Source organism: Pundamilia nyererei, unplaced genomic scaffold, assembly GCF_000239375.1.
Source record: "Pundamilia nyererei isolate P.nyererei 1_Seehausen unplaced genomic scaffold, PunNye1.0 scaffold00017, whole genome shotgun sequence".
Classification (NCBI taxonomy): Eukaryota; Metazoa; Chordata; class Actinopteri; order Cichliformes; family Cichlidae; genus Pundamilia; species Pundamilia nyererei.
The window spans coordinates 832,915-841,835 of record NW_005187418.1 but is presented as its reverse complement, the minus strand read 5'-3'; positions in this window follow the sequence as shown (position 1 = coordinate 841,835).

The following is an 8,921-nucleotide window of genomic DNA, read 5'->3' as shown; positions in this document are numbered from 1 at the left end:
AACGAGTGCCTCTCCTGCCGAAGGGTTAATATGAGCAGTGGTCTCTTCCTTCAGCCCACTCTCTCCTCTGTTTAATTTCAAACAGGAAGCAGTTTAACCTCAACAGTTTTTCTCAAGGTTGATTTGCTGCTCAGTTTCAGTGCCTGGGGGTCCAGCTCAACAGTTTCATCTCATAATCTTAAAATCTATGTTTTTATAATTTCTTATGAAATATGCCGCCACCCCCACACAAAAGCGTATCAAATTAAAAGTTATTGGTGTATGTTTGTGATAAAAACTAAGAGATTAAATGTTATGGGAGGTTTTTGGATGATGAAAGAAAATCGTCAGCTTTAAAGGAACTAAATCAACAGAAAAATTTAAAACTTTAGGGAACCACCAGAACTAGACAAACACAGCATAGAGGGAGATCGCAACAAGGGACAGAAGGAAACTAAGGACGTAAATACACACATGTAGGAGTGGCTACACCCTTATTTTATGTGCTGTTTTGTTTTTGTTTTTATATCTGACTCTGTTGAGGTTTCTACTTTTTTACGTACTTTTGCTGCATTCAAGTCAAATTGTGACTGCAGGATCAATAAGACACTTTCAAACATTGCAAGTTTCATACTTTAACTGATGAAAAAACAAATACAAGTACATTAACACATTTGAGCAAATATTCTTCATTATCAGAGGAGTTGTTTCACCCCCATCATTAACTTTTCTCCATCTATTGCAGAGCTTACAGTGACCTAACACACTGCGTGGAATTTCTGGCTAATATTACCAGCTGTTTCTTCCCAAACCCTGATATTCAAGACTTCTTTATCGACATCCATTTGAAATTTTTCCAGAACTGCACCAATGAGAATGATCCGATGACTGAAGATGCCCCTCAGAAGGTGGTGATTGGCCTCACTCTCCTTTCTGTGAGCTTCATCCCCATCATGGTTTATCTGGTTGCTCGGAGTTAGACGTGCACTTGTTGTACACAAGAATTTACTCCAGAGGCTGATGTGTGTATTTTTTTTAACAAGATTTAAGTCATACGTTTAAATGTGGTTAAAATGTGCTTTGTTAAATCATCTTGTGTTTTTACGAGTATTGTAACACTTTCACTTTGCGTGGTAGACATCAGCAGCTATGCATAAGCGCTTGAAAGACAATTTGGCTGAGATGTTATGAACATGATGTTTAAAAAACCATGATACAGCACTGAGTTTGCTATTTTGTTTCATTTTTGTCTAACTGACAAATATGCAACATATTTAATTGCATAGTTTGACTGTGTAATCTATATAGAGGGAAAATGTATATGCAAATAAACTATACTACCTAAAATAACATCTTTTTTGTGTCTATATATAACATATGAGTCTGTGTTTTTTTCAGTGTAACTGGAAGAAAGACAGATTTTTCCCCCAAAATGTCACCCTAAGAATAATAATAACAAACAAAAAAGTATTTACGTGATACTTGTGTAGTTTTGCAAGAAGTTTTGTCATTTATCACAGACCAAAAAGAGACAGACACTTTTTAAAACCACTAAGGCTTCCAACTTCCGCCACTAACCACTCCTCAAAGCACCTGACCATATCGTTCCACCAAATTGCGCTGGTCAACATATGTCACCCCCCTGCACCATCACAAGGTGGTGATTCATCGAGGCCTCCTCAGGAACTGGAAGGACCCACAAACCAGACTCAACAACGTGTTTTAAGTTGAACTGTATTGATCTTTATTGTGTCAAAGTGTTTTTAAGAAACTGGGAGCAGGCAGGCTGAGTGTGGATCACAGATGTTTAGGAAGTTCAGGTGGTGATGTGGAGTGGAGTTGTTCCCAAACTGCAGGTAAATCTATGTGTGATCTTTGATTGTGAAGTCTTCAGACAGGTTGCTAACTGGGGCGACCTAAAGCCCCTTTTCCTTTTGAACCTACTCGGATCGACTTGCCGTGGATCAACACGACTCAACTCAGATCGACTGGTTTTCCATTAAAACCCAGTGTGCGTGTTTGCCATCATAGCAACGGGTCTGGGTGTGATGTGATTAATATGCAACATGAGTGCTACAACAATGGTGGACAGTGAGGCAAGAATATACCTGCTGCTTGGTCTGTGGCTTTTCGTCAGTCTCGGGGACCTCAGTGGGGTTTTGCAACCATTTGCCCCATTGTTGGGTTTCAAAAATGGTGGTTTTAATTTTTGTGAATGAGACACTTTCATGACTCGTCAACTGGCTCGACCAGCAAATCGGTGGCATGCCGTGTGACAACTTCACATTTTACTACTTAGTAGGTACCAAGCAGGTATGTTTTAGTACCTGCTTGGCACCCGGGACAAGCAGGTACTAAAACGTACCTGGTACCAGGTACTATGACCTAATGGAAAACCCTGAAAACCATGGCGAACCGTGATGAGTCCAAGTAGGTACTAATGGAAAAGAGGCTTAAGAGTCTTACTTGTAGCCTGATGATTCAATATATCAATGGGTGAGGAAGGGCTGACCCAGAGAGAGACAGAGAAGAAGAGAGAGAGAAGGGAAAAGGGAAGAAGAAAACAAAAACCCAGACCCACTCGGTTCATAACACCTAGGATGAGTTGCTGGGGCATTTAGTATTTCTTGTTTATAGAACCCTATAAAAGGTTAAAGATGTGGTTTACGTGCCCTAGGAATCATAAAGACACAAGAACAACCTTTCTTTAGCACATTTTTTAAATTTAATCCAGGTCATCTCAGAGGAAAACCACAGTTTCTTTCTGCACACCTACAGCACCCAAAACCACACATCAAGCCAACCCTCCCTTTTCTGTTCACCTAAGAAAATCCCAACGAAAGTTTATGGTGAGTTCAGTGATACCATTGTGCCCAACAAAAGAAAGTTCAGCGGCCGAAAATTAACCAGTGGTCTGCCAGGGAACCGTTGCACCACCTGTCCTTACATTTGTAGCCTGATGACTTTGTATTTACTGTTTCTAGAACCTTATAAAAGGTTAAAGCAGCTGTTTAGATGCCCTTCTTAATGAGTGGACACTTTGTACATTCAATTACATTCTTCTGCTACTATGAAATACTGATGTCTTTGTCTTGCAACAACTTCTGGGGGGGGACTCAAATACTGATGGACCAAGTCAATATGGCACTGCTAAAACTGCTAACTTTGAAGAACATAAAGGATATGTTCATTGTTCATAAAGGTGTGGCAGAACCCCCCCCCCCTCCCCCCCATCTCAAACAGGAATATTAGATCAATCCAGAAACATTGAGAGCCGGAAAAAAACGAAAACACGGTCTACTTTATAAAGACAGAGGGACACATAAAAAGGAATAGATTAACTCAGACACTATAAGTAGCAGGTAAATAAGAGAAGAGGGAAGTGAACATACAGAAAACCACACAAGGATCTGAATTCCAAAATAAAAGAGGAAGTAAAAGTCAGCTTCAAAGTTTAAACAAAGAGATCTGAAGTGGAGATAAAATTCAAGAACCAAACTGTGACATTTATTGACTTCAAAATCTCAACTTCTCAGACAGCAACTGGCTTCCTTTTATACTCCACCTGCCTCTGGTTATATCTGGAATATTCTATTTTGGGGGGCGGCAAGACAAAAACCTTTTTTACATAAATCGACATCAAACAAAATCTGGAACCAAAATAATTACATATATTACATATTGTCGCTCTGTGCTCCATCACCCACACACAAGCTGGATTTTAAGCCTTTGTTTCATGTTGGAGCTGAACTGAGGGATCTCAGTCTGCTTGACAAAAGAGACCGGTCGCATATGTTACACACTTGATAAGTTACTTTTAATTGAAACATCCTAAAGAGTAGAGCCGCTGCTGCTCCACATCGAAAGGAGCCAGCTGAGGTGGTTCGGGCATCTGACAAGGATGTCTCCTGGGCGCCTCCTGGGGTTGGTGTTCCAGGCATGTCCCACTGGGAGGAGGCCCCGGGGCAGACCCAGGACATGCTGGAGAGATTATATCTCTCGGCTGTCCTGTGAACGTCTTGGTGTTCCCCGGATAAGCTGGAGGAGGTGGCTGGGGAGAGGGAGGTCTGGGCTTCTCTGCTTAGGCTGCTGCCCCCGCGACCCAGCCCCGGATAAAGCGGATGAAGATGGATGGATGGATGGATGGATGGATGGATGGATGGATGGATGTTTTCACAATTTCTTGTCTACTATGTCTTTCTCCTCCTAACTCCTTTGTGCATTATCATCATCTCCTGAGCTGATTTCAGGGCTCTAACACGTGAAAGCATGCATAAACATGTTTATTGTCATGCATACTTATAGCAGATGAAACATATCACCCTCACGTCTCCGGAGAGCTAACAATGAGCTATCTAAATGAAGACAACAGCTAGTTATAAGGGAACATTATGCCAGCTAATGTTGGACTTGACTGTTCTAAAAAACACTTTTTCCTTCTGAAAACATCACATCATATGAGAGCTTATTTGATAAGTGTCCAAGTTCAACAATGTTAGATGTGCTAACAGTAGCTAACAGCAGCTAATAGAGGCTAACAGACGGTAATAAAGGCTAATAGCAGCTACATGTGTTTTAATCACTTCACTTTATTATGATCTATGATAAAGCAGGCCATGCTTTGCAAGTCCCTAACCTATGAGTACACAGTAGTGTGAACAACCTTTAACCCTGACTAAAATGTTTATTCATTTTAACACTGAGAATGAAACCATTTACTGCACCACCCAAAACCACACACTAAAATCAGGAGTTGTCCACATACTTCTGACCACAAAGTTCACATAGTTATCTGAGACCTGCAAGCATGAAGAAAGCAAATACTGAAACTTTTTCTTTGTTTTTGTCCTGAAAAATATTAAGCAATACATTGTTAAAATCTGATTTATAGTTATGTGACCTTATGGCAACTTAATCTGACTAAGAAATCAACAGTCAGGCGAAAATTCACTGACTTGAAAAGGACTAATGAGCTCCATCAACCACTCAAAATCCTTAACCTCATACTCAAAAGCTATGATCTGTTGGCTCCAGCAGATGATGATAGGAATCGTAAACACACAGGAACAACCTCTCTTTAACAGCTTTTAATGAATTTCCAGGTCATCTCAGAGGAAAACCACAGTTTCCTTCTGCACACCTACAGCACCCAAAACCACACATCAAGTCGGCCCTCCCTTTCTGTTCACCCCAAAGAATCCTAATGAAAGTTTCTGGGGAAGTTCAGTGATACCATTGTGCCCCACAAAAGAAAGTTCAGCTCAGTGTCAGGGGTGTCAAACATAAGGCCCCGGGGCCATTATCAGCTTTCTGTGGTCCAATAGATATGGGTTTGCAATGTGTTAATTACACATCACTAAATGAGGTTTCTTTACTGTCTTGCTGTTTTTAAGCTTCTTTTTTTTTTAGCTTTGGTTTCTATTTGGATTTTCTTACTATGCTTCTTGTGTTTTAGGCTCCTCTCTCAGTTCCACACTGTGTTTCTTCTGTACACTACCACTTGTTCTTCTTGCCTCTGTTTTTTGTTTGTTATTTCCTGTTTTGCTTTGAGGTTTAATTTTCATTTGAGCGTCACTTTCTGTTGTTGCCTCCTAGTTTTCACTTGCTCTCCTGCTACTTTCTTAGGTTCAGCTATGTGTCAGCACAAGTATCTAATCAGTCAATAACATTGCAGCAACTCAATGCTTTTAGGCATGTAGTCATGCTCAAGGCAACCTGCTGATGTTCAAACTGATCATCGGGGTGGGGAAGGAAGATGATTTAAGTGACTTCAAAAACTGCTGACCTACTAATTTTTATGGAGTTTACAGGGACTAGTCTGAAAAAGAGAAAATATCCAGTGAGCAGCAATTCTCTGGGGGAAGTGGATCTCAGAGGTCAGAGGAGAATGGCCAGACTGCTTTGAGCCTAATGTAAGGTTTAAAGTAAACTTAAATAACCACTCATCTGTATAAGTATCTCTGGAACCAGTTCAGTTTTATTTATATAGTGCCAAACTACAACAACAATTGTCTCAAGGGGGTTTATATTGTTGAGGTAAAGACCCTACAATAATGCAAAGAAAACAGAGAAAACCCCAACAACGATATGACCCCCCTAGGAGCACTTCCTTTGGCAACAGTGGAAAGGAAAAACTCCCTTTTAACAGGAAGATACCTCCAGCAGAATCAGGGCAGGAAGGGGCGGCCATCTGCCAGGATTAGTTGGGCATGAGTGGATGACAACAGGACAAAGACATGCTGTGGAAGAGAGCCAGAGATTATTAACACATCAAACATCAAACACATGAAACCTGGGTGCCACTCCTGCAGCTAAAAACAGGACACAGGAGGTACAATTAGCGCAGGTTCACAATAATAATAATAGTAATAATAATAATGATGATGATGATGATTAGTGGTGCAACGGATCACAGTTGATCCGTGATCCGAACCGCTCCCACTCCACAGTTTGGCACGCAGGTGATCCAAAGATTTGAAAAAGAAAAAAAAGCGGTCCAAGTCGAGGAGCAGAGTTTGCGGCATTTAAGCAGCCCTTTGCTGCCCAATCCGACCGGGCTAAAGCTATTACAAAAGCTATTGGGGTCTATAGCTGCAGACATGAGGACGTATTCCGTTGTGCAAAACAAGTGGTTTAAACATATGATGAACATGGTTGAGCCATGCATTATATCACAGCAGAGTGGTACATACAAAGCTCTGTACTGCCCTATATTGCACATTAATTTGTTTTATATGAGTTTTTATATGAGTCTTACGTTGAATGTTTTTTAATGGGCAAAAAATATGTAAATAAATAAATGGCGAGTTACATTTTTCTTGTCTTTTTTCTTTTTTTGCTGATCCAAAAATCGATCCGATCCATGACTTAAAACCGTGATCCAATCCAAACCGTGAGTTCTTTGACCCGTTGCACCACTAATAATAATAATAACAGATAATAGAGGACTGAATAATTGTTGCTTGCTCTGGTGACTCTTGAATTGTGCTCCAACATTTGGATGATAGGTCAGAATTTGGCATAAACAACATAAATGCATGGATCAAAAGCTACTGTTTAATGGTGTGGGGGATATCTTCTTGGCATACATCTGAGCCTTATTTAACACTAAAGTATTGTAGCTGATCATGTCCATTCCTTTATGGCCAGAGTGTACCATCCTCTGATGGTGGAATCCATCACGGTGATGTTCAAATTATCTTGATTTTGGCCTCCACACTGACCAATCCAACAGAGCACATTTTGGATGTGATGGAACAGAAAATTCCCATCATGGATGTGCAACCAACAACTGCAGCTGTGTGTTGCTATCAGAGATGGGCAGTAACGCATTACTGTAATCCGATTACTTTTTTCAAGTAACGAGTAAAGTAAGGGATTACTATTGCAAAAATGGTAATTAGATTACCGTTACTTTCCCGTAGGAACGCTGCGTTATTGCATTACTAAAACCGTGATTTTTTTGCGAGAATGTCTCATGACAGTGACGTAAGCAAGTGCGATGTTTGTGGCAACAGCTGTGTGCAGATCAACAATGGATCATATATCGAGTGGGGAGAGAGTATGAGCGTGCAGCGTTTAAAGCGTGGAAGTACTGACCTTACTTTGAGCTTGATTCCATAAAAAGTGACAAAAACATTAGTGTCCGCTGTGCGTGGGAAGAAAACTTCTTTTTACAGCGAATAAACTTCCGATCAAGCACCGAGTAGCTACGACGTAATGGGAAACTCACAGAGAAACTCGCGGATTCTTCCACTGACCGCGGCACACCTGCACCAGGGTAAACCTCCGCCTTCCCCACTCCTGCTTTACAGGTGAAAATAGAGCAACAGGACCGCTGAGTCTTTGACTTTATTTATTTTGAAAGATCTATCGCTTTATCACCTCTTCAGGTTGTAAATCGTGTTTTTAAAGAGTAACTAAGTAACTAAGTAATTAATTACTTTTGAAAATAAGTAATCAGTAAAGTAACGGGATTACTTTTTTGGGGAAGTAATCAGTAATTAGTTACTGATTACTTTTTTTCAAGTAACTTGACCAACACTGGTTGCTATCATGACAATATGGTCCAAAATCTTTGAGGGATGTTTCCAACATGTAGTTGAATCAATGCTACAAAGATTTAAAAGCAAAGACAGGGTTCAGTCCTCGCAAGGTGTACCTAATGAAGTGGCACATGAGTGTATAGTCATGTCTTCAGTTTATCTTGGCTGTTTACATCGCCTCTTCAATCTCCTGTTTCTCTTGCTGTGCTTTAGATTTATCTATGAGTCTTTGACTTTCTGTAGCCACTGAAGTTCATCTTTTGTTAAATTATTCTGACACCCATCCTGCATGTGGGACTTTTTTATTTATGTGAGCTAAGAGGCACCAGTCAGTCCACTCAGCTTTTCGAAGTTCTGGCGAGCCTCACTGATGGGGAGGAGAGCCAAACGTAAAAGAGCACTGGAAAATTGGCAAATTGGTGTGAAAAGGAAAGTTGTTTGAAATATAGATATGGGTTTTTTGTTCTTTTTAAAAACATTTTAAGCTTTGTTTTGCTAACACTTTCCATTTTTCTGAGCCACTATACTGTGTTGTTTTGGCTAACAGACATTTAAGGTTTCTGCAGAAGCCTTGAGAGAGAGATTTGATGCCTGAGCTGATCGGGTTGAGCTAAAAATGATTGAGAGACATAATTTATGAAATAGGAACATTTTTAATATCTCCCTTATCAAAAGTAAACAATAGGGGTATCATAAATCTAAATATCTTTGAAATAAATTATTTCTTTAGCTCCCACCTGTGTGTGTGTGTGTGTGTGTGTGTGTGTGTGTGTGTGTGTGTGTGTGTGTGTGTGTGTGTGTGAGTTAAATTGCTATGCAGAAGGGTGCACTGCCACCTTCTGGTTAAAATTCAGTAAAAGTTTTGATTCTTTTTTACCCAGAAAATGAATTTGAGTA